This window comes from Nilaparvata lugens, chromosome 12, assembly GCF_014356525.2.
Source record: "Nilaparvata lugens isolate BPH chromosome 12, ASM1435652v1, whole genome shotgun sequence".
NCBI lineage: Eukaryota > Metazoa > Arthropoda > Insecta > Hemiptera > Delphacidae > Nilaparvata > Nilaparvata lugens.
Window position 1 is genome coordinate 24,583,413 of NC_052515.1, and position 19,538 is coordinate 24,602,950.

General features: G+C 31.3%; 1 long non-coding RNA gene and 1 other non-coding gene across 2 annotated transcripts; one reads left to right on the forward strand and one right to left on the reverse strand.

Moving 5' to 3' along the window:
- Positions 1-668: 668 nt before the first annotated feature.
- LOC120353943 lies at positions 669-831 on the reverse strand. Its single transcript, XR_005572693.1, has one exon. It is a non-coding gene; the product is annotated as a U1 spliceosomal RNA (small nuclear RNA).
- Positions 832-1,677: 846 nt separating this feature from the next.
- Positions 1,678-19,337, forward strand: LOC120353880. The gene is made up of 2 exons (XR_005572666.1): positions 1,678-1,949; positions 18,291-19,337. It is a non-coding gene; the product is annotated as an uncharacterized LOC120353880 (long non-coding RNA).
- Positions 19,338-19,538: the final 201 nt, after the last annotated feature.

The following is a 19,538-nucleotide window of genomic DNA, read 5'->3' on the forward strand; positions in this document are numbered from 1 at the left end:
TTTTTATGTTGAATGAACGTTATGTTATGGTGGCAGATGAATTAGAAGTGTTAGCCACTCTATTGCTTTTATGATTCGTTTCTAATGAATCATCATTGAATTTATAGGTTATTTGCTCCAACCGTATGTGATCCTGAGGAATTGCACCTTTAGGGTATGATCACATTAGATGCGTATATTATGTGAAAGTGCACGCGTTGTCATGCTTGACCAAGCGCGTGGAAAAGATTGCTTTTACGAAAATATTGCTATCCTTAGTAGGCTAGTCTATAGATTAGAGGAGTTTTATGGAGAAAGGGCACTAAGAACTTCAGGCCCTTTTTCCATGAAAGTGCCATTTTCTCAACAAACTTTTATACCTCTATGTTTTTTCTGGACAACGATTTAATAAATGCAGTATCAAGCGTTTGAGCATGAATCTTTGACAGAGTTTTTCTCAAAACGTGGTTTTTGCACATGAGCCTTTCTATCAAACTCAAAATTATTGAATACTCTGTCCATTCATTGATTAATTTGATTTAAAGGTCGAATAATTTGTTCCTTTTGTGTGTCCTGTTTCCCCAGTAAGTTTTCCTCTTGCTACATTTGATTTGTCAAATGTGAATTTCATAATTCTTGGTCTTGGTGGTTTACCTTGATTTCAAGGTCATTCATTAATCATATTAGGGCCGGGACGCGAACCCGCTATCCCGAAACTCAAAAATTTTGCGCACGGAAAGATAACTTTATCCTTCATATTCGCAGAAGTCAACTAACCGCAGTGCAATGGTTAGCCTCATCCTGGGGGAACCGCCTCCTTGATCACGGTTAACCCCTACGCAAGGTCAGTATAACAAGCCTAAGTTGATGGATTTAGAGTCACTACCAGAACCCACAAAACTCGGGCGAGAGTTGGAAAATCATCAGCTTATTATGACAAAACCCCTCAACTATCACCGTAAAACTGCTTCCCTTACAATAAATAATCTATTTCATCACCAATTTCAACCGGTTTTATCAGCATATCGCCCTTATTTAAATAAATATTGGCATTATAAGCATATCTCCAGTGTAACATAAGAATCTAATGGCTAAAAGAAGTACTTTGACACTACCTGAACTAGTAACTATTGTAAAACCATGACTTGCCATTACTTATTAAAATCCATGATAGTCATAAAAATTAATAATTCCCAATTAATGATTACAATCAACCATTATTTATTGCTAGATAGAAACGCATGTACTAGAGCTCCTATTTATCATTTGTATAAACTCAATTTTAGTTGAATTCAAACTAAGAACCAATCCAAAAGTTCTAGACACAGTACTCTGACCTGATCAATACTCATAGCGGGAATTTCAAAATGCCAGTTATGTCTATTTTTGAATGAATTTATATTGGACACAAACTACTAGGCTGATTAGTTGAATTTAAATATCTATTTCAAGTAATATGGAATATTTTTAAATGCCAGATCATGATTCAATTTCAATTTAGTTATATAAATTTCTATTCATTGAAGATGTTATAAAATTTTATATATTGACATGTTTTTGAATGTGTGATTAATAGAAAAAGTGTTATCACATCACTTTTTTCTATCTAATTCTTCTAAGTTATTATTTTCTTTTTTTAATTGTACAAAATTTTATGAGATGACCTTCTGGTGGAAACGAAATCAAGTAGGCATTGCAGAAGCTAGATTGTTATAGTCTGCTGCTGATTTTCATCCAAGTCAAATTGGATAGAGCAGCTAATTTCTCACAGTGATGATATTTTAATTCCAATCGTATAATATCGTATTTTATGACATAATCTATCACTTTAATATTCATCCAGCTCACTTAATATTGATAATTGTTTTACAGACTGAAATACTTTTTCTCAGTGCGTTGGAGTAGAAAGCGTTTTCCAAATAGTCCAGTGATATTTTTGTGCTAGCAGTCTAGTAGGTTACAACTAGTTGGTAAGTTGTTATATATTTTTGTATTTTCAATAATTTTCTATTTAAATTGTAAGATTATATTAATAGATAAACTGCTTAGAATTTTAAACTACAACTCATTTATTCCATTCATGATTGTAGCCCTTCCATATGATGATACTAGACTATACTAGATTCAGCAATAATTCACCGGTTATAAAAAAGTCATGCCGTCTCTAAGTTTTAATATAATTTTTATTTATTCCCTCCATAAGGAACCTTATGTTTCTATTTTTTAGCATATATTTAATTAAGCCATATTGGTGAGTACCTACCTTTATTTACTAAGACATGTAATTTCAAATGAATTATTAATATCATAATAAAAAGAATAATATACCATTCTGATTTGAAAGACAAAGTAGGCCTACGTTATACTTTATTATTTTTTATATATTACCTATGATTCCCCTTACACTCAATATTTAGCTTAATTTCTTACTACATATTTATCACAGATAACATACTAATATCTGAACACTTCTGTAGGCCTATATACATTTCATATCTGCCTTGACATGATAATTGATACCGTACACTTTGAAGCTTGCATCTAATAATTAACTCTATTGAGTAACATTAAAATAACTATAGGTTATATTAGAATATTGCAAGGTTTAATTAAATATTTAAATTATACGGTAATATGTTCACATTATGCCACAATTTTACCTTGATACATCACCCAACGAGGGTGGCTCGTTGGAGTATGTAATAACACGACGGTCTAATAATCAAGAGATCCTGATTTCCAATCTCTACCGGGACAAAAGTTTTTGAATACAGCACAATCACATAGATACGGCCACCCCGGCTTTTGGAGGAGACGATAAGTCGTCGGTCCCGTCTACCTAAAAAGTAGTTGTCATCTCTCATGATCATCCCTTTCACTCATTACCCACGCACAAGCCTAAGAGTTGTGGGCATCACCCTTAGTATTATTATTTATTATTATTACCTTAATTCCTCAAATATAGTACCATAATATTAGGTGTTTTTAACATGAGTCTCAATAGAATTGGGCATGTACTACGGTAGGCTACTTAATCTTTATTTATATCTAGTTTTTCCTTCTCAAGATACTTATTTTCTTATTTGTTTATTAGATTGGTAGATTCTTCATGTTGTTCCCTAACCAATGAGTTAGTTATTGAAAATTAATTTTGAAACGCATATTTGGCCCCCTACTTGGAATTCAAGTGTAAATAAGTTGATTATCTCTAGTGAGAATAATTGTCTGCAGCAATAAGTTTATTAAATTTATTTTATAATGAATTCAGAATAAGTAAGTAATAAGCAAGGTAAAATAATTCAGAATGTCAGCTTTGGTTAAATGGGTAGAATTGATGTTATTAATAAGTACTGTAATCCTGACTGACTGTTTAAATCTAACTTTATAGCTCGGATGAAAATCATTTGGTTTTATGGAAGCGCTAATAATATTGGGTCACAGCGATAAACTATCAGTACTTCGATTTGATTTGAGTGGATTCAGATTTAATTCACTTCAACCACAAGTCATTTATTTTTATGATTGTATTACATGTTTCAAGGCTAAACAATTTACTGTATTGGAATACAAGGTCACTGATTGCAATTGATACCTCTAATCTCTCCGCAATAGCTGGGTTTCTGAACGTTTTTGCTCTGTGCCTCACATTTGAAATAATAAAGTTTTCACAGCTCTAGCGAAAATTGGTCAGAGATTTTTTAAAATTCGTGTTATATTCACAAAAACGTTTGAGATTGCAATTGATACCTCTAATCTCTTTGCAATAGCTGGGTTTCTGAACGTTTTTGCTCTGTGTCTCACATTTGAAATAACAAAGTTTTCACAGCTCTAACGAAAATTGGTCAGAGATTTTTTTTAAATTCGTGTTAAATTCACAAAAATGTTTGAGTATTTGTATTCATATTGAGTATTTTCAATCAATTCACTCAATATTGAATGACTTGTGGTAATGTGATTAGTTTTGAACGGCGACGATTTCAACCATTTAACCATTGCTTTAAAATTCTTCATATCCCGTCACCGTCGTATTATGGGAATCACAGTGGTGTGCACATGGATTTATCCTCCTCAAATCCCAATTTTAGCTCTAAAATTATGAATTCCTGGCATTATTACATTAATGTAATTTTTATTCAAGTGGAAATACAAATAGGTCTTAATGAAAATAATAGCAATAGGTTTTTTATAATAATTATTGATTGACTATTTTAAATTTAACATAGATTTCATGCTTTACATCGCATCAATAATAGTCCCGTCTACATAGATATGAAAAAGGGGGTGTGCTTGCAATATATGTTGTAGTTCTGATTTTCTAATATATTATTTGGATACATAATAGAAGTCCAGAACCAATTTATTCTTGCAAAATTTCCTTGTGCTAGATACAGAGTGCCCCAAAAATCTCTAATTTTGTGTTTATCTTCGAGTTTCTAGCTATTTCCGCCAAATCCAGTCATCGGACAGAAAAATTTGCTCTTCCTTTTTTTCAGTTTATGAAATTTTGAATAAAATGAGATCTTTCGGATCGCTTTACCTTCAATGAGAACTGAGATTTTCAAAAATGAGTAGAATTTCAAGAAAAAATCAATTTTTACAATATCTTCCGATTATTACCACTTGAATGTATAATTCAAAATCCCTCTGGGCGTGGGTTAATTTTGTGCTCCACAACCTGAGACCAGGTAAAGCGCTCTACCTCTTATGAATTTCCAGGTACATCTGATAACAATGCTTCTTGTATTTTGAAAAACAGGTAATTTTTAGCTTCAACTATCTCCACTAGCTTCATTGTCCTCAGATTGAGATTTCGTACAATGATGTATGTTCATAAGATCATGATCTATGAGAATCATCCGTTAGATGCACTTAAATTCAGTATTTCCTAGAGGCGCGCAACACTTATAACTTTTGACACAATGATCGAATCTCCTCGTACTAGCTCATTCTTCTCGGCTCGTCAAGGCGGCTCAAAATCCTCTATAATAACTCGAATTTGGTCGAAAATGGTAAATTTATTGTTGATCGTACTTTGAGCCATATTTCCATACACAACCTTAAGATTGTTCAAATATAAATCTTCCTTTCTTTTTTTCTATCTATTAAAAATTTGAATACTGTATTACAATATCATTTATAATAATAATCTCATAATTCTGGTACCAACTCTATAAGAAGAAATCTAATTAGTATAAAAAGGTAACTTTTATGAAAGACTTTGGAAGAAAACCTCTAGACTACAGAATGGAAATTACTGAGATATTGCATTTCTTCAAATGCTAATGAATTGATAACTATTTTTAAACCGAAATCCCAATCAAATGCTGAAAATCACCCCGAAGACTTCTGCAACTGCAAATATTGACAACAGGGTAAAAAGCTAAAAGGAAGTTCGATGAGCGCTACTATTCAAAAACCTCTAGAGTCATTTTTCAATAAAATGATGTCTCTCGTAGATAAATAAGTATGAAATGAAACGTTTTTTGGGCCCAAAACTGAAGTGAAACTTGGGGCTTCCTAACTAACATTTATATAGACCTAGTTGTTGAACTAGATCTAATTTTAGTCTCTAAACTAGGTTCAAGATCGTTGCTTACACCTCAAACCACAGTTAGGTTTACCTACATGTAAAACGGTGTCATGCAATGGGTCTTGATTTGTGTAGCTAATTAATGTTCTGACGTTTAGCTGCACGCAATGCGAAACTGTGGTCTAACATTTTTCTCATTCATGATCGTCCAACAAAGGTTTTACTATTGAATTTAAAAAACAACTTAAATGACAAATTCTCATTCATGATCGTCCAACAAAGGTTTACTATTGAAATTGAAAAACAACTTAATTCTCATTCATGATCATCCAACAAAGGTTCACTATTAAAATTGAAAAACAACTTAATTGACAGATTATTATTTATGATCGTCAAATAAAGGTTTACTGTTGAATTTAAAAAACAACTTGATTGCCAAATTCTCATTCATAATCGTCCAACAAAGGTATATTTGAAATTAAGAACAATTCAACTTAATTGACAATGTTTTTCATTCATGATCGTCCAACAAAAGTTTTACTATTCAAATTAAAAAACAACCTGATTGACAAATGTTGGATTATAAATTGATTAAACTTTTCCAATCATGCCAACCTCAAGAAATGTCAGGTTTTGAGAATTGTGTTTTGCAAACCACTTATAATAACATTGGAAAAAGGAGGTTCCTAGTAGAGAAACGCTGATTGGTTAGAAATGTTCAGTGAAAATTAAACTAAGAACAGAAATATTATGGAAATTCTTCATGTGGAACTGACAATAGCGCATATATTTATTATTCTAATTTTCACAAGAAAGTACTGAATGGGAGAGAAAAACTAAGGGTACTTTTCTCCCAAATTTAGATAATATTTTAAAAGTCCAAAATGAGGTTATGATTCCACTTTTTTGAAATTTAGTCCTTTTCACTCAAAAACAACAGTAACTAAGAATTTTGAATCCTGATAGTTGAAAAACTGGTTAGAAAACAAAAATATTACACTCAAATCACTAATAATAATTGGAAAATTATCACGTAATTTATTTCACCTTAAAAATGTTTCATTCCAGTTGAAATACTAAAAACATTAAACCAAGTCCTTTAGTTTTGCAATTCTCACTATGTAATAATAAAAACCACAAGTCTAAAAATAACCAAGGAAGATAAAAACAGTGTAGAAACAAGGTGACGATTGGTTGAAGTGTATTAGTTGAAAAGAGTGGGGAATTGAAAAAATGATGAATAGCTTGTGAGGATTCCCCTGCATGGCTTTCTTCTATTGTGGGTAGGTATAACAATATTGGCAAGTTGTCAATCAAATAAGCCACAGTCGGATTATCAATACCAACGAGGCATTGATTCATTGATTTAATATTAGCAAACCCTTCAAGTTGCACTTCTATTTATCTCATATTGATTATCTGTCAGTCTCTCTGCATATTCGCTTATCTATATATGAGTGCGAATAACCTCTAATGAAATGGAGATGTTAGTCTATAATGAATAATAACCAGTTAGGAAAAGGAGGCTAAATTATGTGGTAAATTGCAGTGTATGTGGTGATTACAGGTCTTGTCTTTGATGTTTGTTCAGTTCAGTTAATTTTATACTGTAAGTGAATAATGTTTGGCAATTGATACATTGAGAAGTAGAAATGCGATAGAGATATCCTTAGAATCATAGAAAAATGAAAAAAATGGTTAAAATGTAAAGTGAAATACGCGATAAAGATCATTAGAATAGTAGAAAAATTAAGAAAAAAATAATAGTTGAAATGCGAAGTTAAAAAATCTGGTGTGGTACACTCACACAACTTTCCTTGCTCATATTTGAAACTACGATCAGACTTCTGTCAGTATATGTGTATATATAATTGTTTTCAGAGTACTTTTTCTTTGTGTGAATTGTAAATTTCGTTTATTTTTTTCAGTCGTCATTTTTTTAAAGTCGTCAAAACAGTTGTTATACAGATGAAATATCTCGACTATGTGTTCTTTTTATGAACTGCGCTACCTACCTACCTCATGCACGAGAAGGAGGTTACTAAGTCCATTTCCCAAAGAATGGGGTGGACCCTCCATTGGTTTCCCAGAAAGGAGACTTATGCCAGTTGATAGAGCTGATAAATAACTATACAGAGTATGAATTTGAAAAAAAATCGGTCAAGTTATTTTTGAGAAAATCGTGAAAAACATGGTTTTTTAGCAATTATCCGCCATTTTTCTCAAGAATATTACGGAGCTCCTGCAATTTTCCCAGAAAAAAACTCATGTCATTTGATAGGGCTTATGAATAGCTATCCATGGTATAAATTTGAAGAAAATCGTTAGAGCCGTTTTCGAGAAAACCGTGAAAACATGGTTTTTTAGTCACTATCCGCCATTTTTCTCAAGAATATTACGGAGCTCATGGAATTTTCCCATAAATGAGACTCATGCCAGTTGATAGTGCTTATGAATATCTTTCTATGGTATGAATTTGAAGAAAATCGTTGGAGCCGTTTTCGAGAAAACCGTGAAAAACATGTATTTTTAGTCATTATCCGCCATTTTTCTCAAGAATATTACGGAGCTCCTAAAATTTTCCCAGAAATGAGACTCATGCCAGTTGATAGTGCTTATGAATATCTATCCATGGTATGAATTTGAAGAAAATCGTTAGAGCCGTTTTCGAGAAAACCGTGAAAAACATGGACACACACACACACACCACACACACACACACACACACACACACACACACACACACACACACAGACCAACACCCAAAAATCATGTTTTTGGACTCAAGGGACCTTGAAACGTATAGAAAACATGAAATTAGGGTACCTAAATTTTTTTGGAAAGCAATACTTTCCTTACCTATGGTAATAGGGCAAGGAAAGTGAAAACGCGATAAAGATATCATTAGATTAGTAGACAAATTAAGAAAAAAGTTATAGTTGAAATGTGAAGTGAAAAGCTAATTGTATGCTTTATTGATTAATGATTTATGCTAAAACTGAAAACTGGGATAACCATAAAAACTAAAAACTCGTCTTATAGGAAGTTGTGTGATTTATGATTGTAAAATGGGATGTCACACTAGAGTTTCAATTGCATTTCATTTAATAAAATTATTATTTCATCTGATCTATAGGACAAAAATAGTTCTATGTGATTGAGAAAAATAGATATATTTAACATTGATACAGTGGAGGATGCAGTTATTATATTAATTATCGTGCAATGAAAACCACCGTTAAGACTCCAGTTAAAGTTATAACCCTCTTGAGGAAAACTACCCCTAAAATTTCAGCTATTCTAACTTGTTTTTCAGTTTAAAATATGTTAAAAATGAATATTTCTTGGCTTGAGAAGAAATCAATTCAATTAAAGACATGTTATTCTATTATCAAGCCTAAAATTATCCTTATCTAGGAAAAATAATATTACTTCCATAAATTGATAATAATTCAAGTATTTCAAAATACCAGGATGTTCACATTATTTAATAAATCTATTAATTAAGAAGATGTTTAAAGATATCTCAATACGATGTGATAGCATGTGATTCAGTTCTAAATACTGTGGTATCCGGCCCCACAAGGTATCAAACTATCAATCCGATAAACTTCAATAAATAACAACTGTCTTGAAGCACAATGTAGTTTCTAATTGCAGTGTTATCACTTGCGTAATACTCACCTTGAATTTAAATTCGTTTTTCACCGCGATAAAATAATTACTGCCTGATTATTTACTTGAAAAATTAACTGATAATAAATTTAAAACGTAGTACCGTACACGAAAGTGTTAATTTGTTTTCTTAATTAGGCTGCGTCTCTTTTCAGTTTTGAAACTGCTAGATTTTTCATACAACAAAACAATTTTATGACAAATTAAGATGAATGTGAAATAAGAGAAACAATATTTCTACTAAATTAATTAATTGTTTTTGAAACAATATAAATAATTCTTCAATAAACGAATGAATAAATTTTGCAATAAATGTGGAGTAGTTGAAAGGAACTATGACGAAAAACAATTTTATTCAATATTGCAAATTCATGTTACAGCAAATTTATGTATGTACTTTTTTCTCACAGCTAGCGCACAAGTCTGATTTTGCTGGCTGTGCCAAAGATTATAATTTACATTTGTCTTATGTATCTTGTATTTTGGCGAAATAAATATTATATTCTATTCTATGTCTGAATTGATTTTCTGGATATCATAGCAGAGAAATCAAAACTTTCTCTGTCTCATTATCATTTATTGATTTGTACGAGAACATCTGTGCCAATAGATTTAACGCCTATTTCTTCTCCCATGTTGAATATTTGCATAATCTTTTAGAAACAAATTTATTGTGATAGTTTAAAACGCCCTACAGCCAAAAATCGTTTAAAACAACAACAAGTGGTATTGTTTTGAACAGAAGGTTGTAATAAACAGTAATATTTTTAGCAGATGGTCTAGCTATTTTTGCAGTTAATTATAATCAGTTCATGGGCTAGGTTTATTGTATAGCCTGGTCTTGCACCCATATCTTTCTCGGCATTACCTTATTACTATATTTCTTTCTCAATTTTCCCCTGATAGGTCTTGGATGTTGGATGCTAATGATCTTACAGAAGGTATTCCATTCAAAAGACTGTTTCATTTGATCCCTATTCTACTATTGTCAAACTATCACATCATTAACAAATTTAAAATTCCATCACAAAATAATCTCAGTTGAAATTCGAAAAACAAATTCAACCATTTTTTACTTTCCTTGCCCTATTACCATAGGTAAGGAAAGTATTGCTTTCCAAAAAAAATTAAGGTACCCTAATTTCATGTTTTCTATACGTTTCAAGGTCCCCTGAGTCCAAAAACACGATTTTTGGGTGTTGGTCTGTGTGTGTGTGTATGTGTGTGTGTGTGTGTGTTTGTCTGTGAACACGATAACTCCATTCCTAATTAACCGATTGACTTGAAATTTTAAACTTAAGGTCCTTATACCATGAGGATCCGACAATAAGAAATTCAATAAAATGCAATTCAATATGGCGGAAAAAATGGCGGATAATTACTAAAAAACCATGTTTTCACGTTTTTCTCGAAAACGGCTCTAACGATTTTCTTCAAATTTATACCATGGATAGTTATTTATAAGCCCTATCAACTGACATGAGTCTCATTTCTGGGAAAATTTTAGGAGCTCCGTAATATTCTTGAGAAAAATGGCGGATAATGACTAAAAATACATGTTTTTCACTGTTTTCTCGAAAACGGCTCTAATGATTTCCTTCAAATTTATACCATGGATAGCTATTTATAAGCCCTATAAACTGGCATGAGTCTCATTTCTGGGAAAATTTTAGGAGCTCCGTAATATTCTTGAGAAAAATGGCGGATAATTACTAAAAAACCATGTTTTTCACGATTTTCTCAAAAATAACTTGACCGATTTTTTTCAAATTCATACCCTGTATAGTTATTTATCAGCTCTATCAACTGGCATGAGTCTCCTTTCTGGGAAACCAATGGGGGGTCCACCCCATCCTTGGGAAATGGACTTAGTAACCTCCTTCTCGTGCATGAGGTAGGTAGGTAGAGCAGTTCATAAAAAGAACACATAGTCGAGATATTTCATCTGTAGAACAGCTGTTTTGACGACTTTAAAAAAATGACGACTGAAAAAATCATCGAATTTCACAATTCACACAAAGAAAAAGTACTCTGAAAATAATTATATATACACATATACAGAAGTCTGATCGTAGTTTCAAATATGAGCAAGGAAAGTTGTGTGAGTGTACCACACCAGATTTTTAATAATGAGTATTAGTATAATACCTAGTGACATATAAAGTGACTCATTTGGACTATCTTGTATTAAATTGGAACCGGTTTGGGCTTGAGCCTGTGCTATATTTCTGAAAGTTGTGTTATGTTAGATGATCGAATAAATGAAGAAATAAATGATAGTCATAATTTTTAACACATTAAGTCAATCAAATCCGATCACATATTCCCACACTAATTATTATTAATATAATCTTGACACTTATGTTACAAACATGCATCTTATCAATTTCCTCTATTTCGTATTATTTTTCTATAAAGCAGTGTAATAGATAAAACACTTCTTATTTTAGGATAAAATACCAGAAATATCAGTTTTGTTATATCTAGCCTACGAATATTTGATCTAAAATAACGGGTAGGCTATATTGGAAATGTGGATTCCAGTTGAGACTATAATAAAGTTTCAAATACTCATATAAAGCATTATAATTATATACAGTATGTCCTAGGAACGATTTGTGTCGTTGCTGTGGATTAAAATAATGAATCAAGCTTAGGCTGTCCTAACTAAGATATCGTTTCTTATCGAGTTAGTCTCTCTATACACCTTTGAAAAATCTTCTTTGTTTATAAATCGTTTAAAAACGGCGCAGTTCACTGTTTGGATCATACTCTTCATTATCTATAATATAATGAGGAAAAGAATTGGCTTGTACACGTACGGGATAGGAAATTCACGAACGACGCATCATTATGTCTGAGCTACTGGACTAACCGGTTTCGGTTATTACACCGAGTTTATCAGAGATTGACAATGGTGTAATAACCGAAACCGGTCTTTCTAAGTATCAATAAATCTGTGGTTTTTGACAATTTCTTAGTCTTTTTCATTCAATTAACTTGAAACTTTGCATAAAGATTCTTAATTTTACCAAGGATTATAGGCCTATTTTAAATTATTTAAGGTTTTAGTAGGTCAGGTTTTCAGTTTCAAGTAAATGATCACAAATTAGTTGAACAAATATATATCTTGAATGAAAAAGACTAAGAAATTGTCAAAAACCACAGATTTATTGATACTTAGAAAGACCGGTTTCGGTTATTACACCGAGTTTATCAGAGATTGACAATGGTGTAATAACCGAAACCGGTCTTTCTAAGTATTAATAAATCTGTGGTTTTTGACAATTTCTTAGTCTTTTTCATTCAATATGAATAATTACCACAATATCAACTTCTCAACTACACAAAAAGTGAAACAATATTTATCTGTAGCCGAAACATGTCGTGACATAATAATTTAAAAGTGTACACAGATTTATATTTTTATTTAAACATTATATTTGTGTGTTCAGCAACTGATTTGAGAATTTTAAGTAAATGAACACAAATTAGCTAAACTAAACTAATCTGTAAGTTCAGCTACTGATTTGCAAATTGAAACTCTTGAAGTACTCTATTATTATTTCTGTCAAAGCATAAAATCTATTCATTTTCTCCTACAGTAGAAACGGAATTTCATTGGCTGAACAAACTATCAATTCCACAGCAATTCACATTTATTTCTAACCAATTTCTACAACCTTGCGCATGCGCAGCTGGTATTTATATTCATTTTACAACCTTACAAATTCCACCAGAACAGAGGAGTGTAGCATTGAATAGAATACTGAAACTATTTTGTGAGTTTTGAAGAGTTGTTTATGAGATGGAAAAATGGAGGCGCAAAATGAAGTGAAGCAGGAAAAAATAGGAGCCGATTCTTGTCTAATATTATACTGTTCGCGGGTCTGACAGTTGGTGAGTGGTGTGGAACAGTGGAACAGATATGCTAAAAATATTCCGACCGTATGGGAACTCTCCACTCTGTTCGGAAAGGTGTTTCCGATTTTAATCTGATTTGCAAATCTGTGGCGTTGCCGAGGGAGAGAGAGGGAGTGTAAAAAAGAGAGAGAGAGTTTAGGTGGGAGAGAGAAAAAAGAGATAGAAATAGCAAAATAACAAAAGATTGATTGATTGATATTTTTTTCCATCAAGTCAGCACAATCATTATTAGTGCTACATAAGTGAGAGGGAGAGATTGATTGATTGATTGAGTGCTTTTATAGAGAGATTGATTGATCGAGTACTTTATTTATGTAGATTACAGTATATACTGGCTTATACACTTATATACAATAGCTTACAATACAGCAAAATTATAGATGAATTTACATAATATAGACTAAGAAAATAATTATTGAACAGTATTCTGTATATGATATGAAAAAAGCAATTTGGAATAACTATAGATAATATTTATTTATTCATATACAAATACAATCCAGGTGAAAATACAAATCAGTGTCAAATTAATTAAACCTTAATTTGGAATATGCATCTACATAAATTGGCGGAGCTTTGAACATATCAATGTCCATTCTTCGGAAAGAATATTCAAAATATCCCTCCCACTAACTCTCTACCAAAGAGTTAGAGAGAGAGAAAGAGGGAGAGCATACAAAGAAGTAAGAGAGAACGAGTGAGTAGAGTGATAAAGTGAAAGAGAGAATGAATGAGAAGAGTGACAGAGAGAGATGTAGTGAAAGAGTGGTAGGGAAAGAAGTGACATATTGATTATTTTCATCATACATTATTATAATTAATATTTTGACTTAGTAATTAATATTTAGGGAGAGAGAGAGAGAGTGTGTGTGTGTGTGAGTGAGGTGGGGAATTGTGGCAGTGTTTATAAATTATGTATAAAGGAATCAAATCAACATATTTTATAATTATTTACATAGGAATAGATAGAGAAAATTATGATTAATTAGAATAATTTTAATCTGTGATAAGTTCTAAATAGTGTGTTTTGTCTTTTATGTCTCAAAATTTAATCGTTTTTTCAAAGTTTGGAATTTTAAGTTACAACGATCTGTAATTAATTTAATTTAAAACTCTTTTTAAATTTCAAAATGATTAGTGTGTGATGAATTATGTGTTTTGAATTGTAAATTGAAGAATTTTGAAGAGATACATTACCTAACTATTGGACTGTTGTATAAATTAGAATTGGAACCGTTTTGGGCTTATAAGCCTGTGGTACTTTTCTGTTAGTAGTGTAATTCTGAATGATTAAATAAATAAATAAATAAGACAGAAAGAGAAAGAACAGTGATGGTGAGTAGGTGTAGGTGAGGTTAAATAATAGAAAGTAAGAGAGAGAGAGAGAGAGAGTGTGTGTGTGTGTGTGTGTGAGTGAGGTGGGGAATTGTGGCAGTGTTTATAAATTATGTATAAAGGAATTAAATCAACATATTTTATAATTTACATAGGAATAGATAGAGAGAATTATGATTAATTAGAATAATTTTAATCTGTGATAAGTTCTAAATAGTGTGTTTTGTCTTTTATGTCTCAAAATTTAATCGTTTATTTCAAAGTTTGTAATTTAAGTTACAACGATCTGTAATTAATTTAATTTAAAACTTTTTTTAATTTCAAAATGATTAGTGTGTGATGAATTATGTGTTTTGAATTGTAAATAGAAGAATTTTGAAGAGATACATTACCGAACTATTGGACTGTTGTATAAATTAGAATTAGAACTGTTTTGGGCTTATAAGCCTGTGGTACTTTTCTGTAAGTTGTGTAATTCTGAATAAGACAGAAAGAGAAAGAACAGTGATGGTGAGTAGGTGTAGGTGAGGTTAAATAATAGAAAGTAAGAGAGAGAGAGAGAGAGAGTGTGTGTGTGTGTGTGTGTGAGTGAGGTGGGGAATTGTGGCAGTGTTTATAAATTATGTATAAAGGAATTAAATCAACATATTTTATAATTTACATAGCAATAGATAGAGAAAATTATGATGAATTGGAATAATTTTAATCTGTGATAAGTTCTAAATAGTGTGTTTTGTCTTTTCGGTCTCAAAATTTAATCGTTTTTTCAAAGTTTGGAATTTTAAGTTACAACGACGATTTGTAATTCATTTAATTTAAAACTCTTTTTAAATTTCAAAATGATCAGTGTGTGATGAATTATGTGTTTTGAATTGTAAATTGAAGAATTTTGAAGAGATACATAACCTAACTATTGGACTGTTGTATAAATTAGAATTGGAACCGTTTTGGGCTTATAAGCCTGTGGTACTTCTCTGTTAGTAGTGTAATTTTGAATGATTAAATAAATAAGACAGAAAGAGAAAGAGCAGTGAGGTTGAGTAGGTGTAGGTGAGGTTAAATAATAGAGAGAAAGAGTAAGAGAGAGAGTGAGAGATGTAGAGATTGAATCACAGCACTATAGACTAGTTACAACCTGGTATCGTGCTATCTCTAGAGATATTCGCAGCCTCGCTCTAACTAGATCATATATTGGATGAACCCAATTATGAGCGCATGCTGTTACCATTATTGCATCATGACACACTGACAATGACAGAGGCTGCTTGCAAAGTGATTGTCCGTGACACATCTGATTGATATGCCTCTAAACAATGTTTTCTGATTGAATTCACAAAGCTGTGCATCCGAGAATAGCTTATTAGCGCTTCAATTATGACGGGTTATTTGTTCTTCAGTGCACATTTGGATTTAACATTGACAACAAACTTGGTAGGATTAATTTTTGTTTCCAAGAGATGTTCGAGAATAGCCGCAGCAACATTCATTGCAGAATACGTTATTCATTTTTGTATCTAAGAGAATTTTGAGAATAACTTATCATCGTTTGAATTTATGATAGGTTTTATTATTGTTCATCTTGTTTTGAAAAGTTTTATCCTTTTTTCATTTTATGAAAGGTTTTATTCTTGTTAGTCTTGTTTGACATTATGAAAGTTTTATTCTTGTTGGTCTTGTTTGATTTTGAGAAAAGGTAATAATAAAACCTTCCCAAAGGTTTTATTCTTGTTAGTCTTGTTTGATATTATGAAAGTTTTTATTCTGGTTTGATTTTAGGAAAGCAATTATTCTTGTCTGATTTAAGAAAAGGGTTTATTCTTTTTAGTCTTGTTTTATATTATGAAAGTTTTATTCTTGTTGGTCTTGTTTGATTTTAGAAAAGGGTTTATTCTTGTTAGTCTTGTTTTATATTATGAAAGTTTTATTCTTGTTGGTCTTGTTTGATTTTAGAAAAGGGTTTATTCTTGTTAGTCTTGTTTGATTTTAGGAAAGGTATTATCTTGTTTGATTTTAGGAAAGGTATTATTATTGTTTGATTTTAGAAAAATGTTTATTCGTGTTCGAATTTATGAAAGGTTTTATTCTTGTTTGATATCATGAGAGCTTTTATTCTTGTTCGATTTTAGGAAGGTATTATTCTTGTTAGTCTTGTTCGAATTTATGAAAGATTTCATTCTTGTGAAGGTTTATTGTAAATGATATTATAAAGGTTATTATTGGATTTTATTCTTGTAAAGGTTTATTCTAAAGGTTATTATAAACCTTTTATTATAAAGGTTTTATTCTTGTTAGTCTTGTTTGAATTTATGAAAGATTTTTATTCTCGTTTGATATTATGAAAGCTTTTATTCTTTTTTTGAATTTATGAAAGGTTTTATTCTTGTTTGATATCATGAGAGCTTTTATTCTTGTTTGATTTTAGGAAAGGTATTATTCTTGTTAGTCTTGTTCGAATTTATGAAAGATTTCATTCTTGTGAAGGTTTATTGTAAATGATATTATAAAGGTTATTATTGGATTTTATTTTATAAGATTTTATTCTTGTAAAGGTTTATTCTAAAGGTTATTATAAACCTTTTATTATAAAGGTTTATTCTTGTTAGTCTTGTTCGAATTTATGAAAGATTTTTATTCTCGTTTGATATTATGAAAGCTTTTATTCTTGTTTGAATTTATGAAAGGTTTTATTCTTGTTCTAATTTATGAAAGGATCCATTCTTGTCGTATTTCTACACTACGTGACATGAACAGAAAACGTGGAAACGTTATTCATTTTTAATAACGAGAGAATTGATAAAAAGTAATTTGTCATTAAAAATAATGAGCTAGAAACAAAGCTGTAGTCGAAAGCCGGAAAACTGTAGTGATTTATTTCCAATCTCGAGAGAGTTGAACTGAAAAAGTGAAGATAACAAACTCCCTCCAATTGATTTTCCGTCAAAAGTGAGTCTGAACCGATTTCCCGGAAAATTGCATTGCGCATTTTCTTTGTAGACGATATTACTTTACTTTTAATACAATTCTTAACACCCTTATTTGCTACCATGAAACTAATGAATTATTATTTGGAAATATTATAAAGGAAACTAATGAATTTTCAAAATCAGGATTGAATATTCTGGTAGTTAATCATATTTTTCCATAGTCTACAAACAATTCATAAAATAATTCATTTGTCTACAAACAAAGGATATGTCTTTCATATTTCATAATACATGGACATTGAAAATCATATCACCCTATTTCAACATAACCCAATCAATATTTTTGTTTATTATAAATTATCATGGGCCAACCCACTTTACGGAGTTGGAAAGGGATAGAACTATCTGTCTTGTCTAATGACCGACAAGGATAGCAACACCAATGTGCAGTCATGTGCTGACTTAATAACGTGGATCTCACTATAGTCATATATTTTTCCAAATAACAGTATATCAGAGTAATCAAAGTATTATTTTGTGAAATATGTCTGTGTAATATTATGATCACACCAACATCATCACATTCATAATTCAGATAATTTCACACTTTTTTTATGTATTTGAACACGACATGCAGTCGATTATTAAGTGAATATTAAAAACTTTTACTTACTGATGACTGGAGTACTTTCAATCGTCTAGCGATCATGAAAGTACTCCAGTCATCAGTAAGTAAAAGTTTTTAATATTTACTTAAATAATCGACTGCATGTCGTTTTCAAATACATAAAAAAGTGTGTTTATACAAAGCAGCTCGGTATGGATCAAGAAACCATCACCATCAGATAATTTATTTTACCATATCTTCATCACCAAATCTTTACCATGATAACAATATTCTAATTCGATTTTCTGTTTCTCAGGTAGACCTACCTGATGACCGCAACTCACCAGTGACCTCTTCATCGGACCACTGGACACAAAATGGCGGCTTTTTGACAACAACGAAAACTTCGCTCAACCAGCGATGTTGCAAAAATCAGCTCAGCTTCAATCACCCCCTCCCCACCGCTCCACACATCTATCATCTATTCAAGATGACATCGCTGTATAACAGACGTCGCATCAAACTCAGAACACTTTCTGACATCATACATCATCACCCATCAAATACTATACAACGATTTTCTAGTCGATCAGTTTATTATGAAGTACAAATTACAAATTAATATACAAGTTAATCAGTGATAATTTACCAAAAATACGTCTAGTCGAGTGGTGCATAATTATTTTCACCAAAGTATTTGTGTGAATTAAGTCTAGTGTAGTGGTAAATTGCTCCAAAGGAAATATTTTGCCACCGATATATCATCACAGAGCTAATTTGGGCTCACATTTTTGTTTGACCTGTTGAAAAATAACTTCATTCTACTAAGTGACATCTAAATTTTTATAAAGAGAGTGACATCTCTACGAATTTCGACAGTTCCGATAATTTCTTCCGGGTGCAGATATCTCAAAGAGTGATTTATATCATAAGAAACCAGTTTTCAGATTTTATTCGTCTTGCTAAAGGTGCGAAAAACGTACAAGTTTTTCTTCTAATAAATAATACACAGTTGGAATTTTTCGTATCGTCAGTGAAACTCCCATCTTATATCAACGTGTATTAGCTCAATTTTTTCGAAAACTTTCTACTGGCGAATATTGAAAGATATTTGAGATTTATCGAAAATTTTAGTGCCTGTTTATAGTGGAAATAGGATACAACCAGTGAGAACTACAATAGTGCTTAAATTTTTAATCTGGGGTTCAAGTCATACTTACAGATTTTCATACTGTTGCATTTAAACGCAGTATAATACTTAATTATTCAAAACTTCACCTCCTAGTGATTTGTTTCATGATCTATATCCAATATAGGCTTCCAAGAATTTGAGCAGTAGCTTATACTTGATTTTCATCAATTCTTGGTCTTTCTATTGTAAACTACATCAAATATACAGTGGAAAACTAGAAGAGTTCTTCGATTCGACTGTGAATTCTGAGTCTACCTCAGTGTATATCAATTTACACTAATTATCACCTATATTACAAGCTCTTCCTACAACATCAAAATTTCTACAAGCTATCAACTCAAAAATCCAAGCTCTTGACTTCAGAATTCCAAG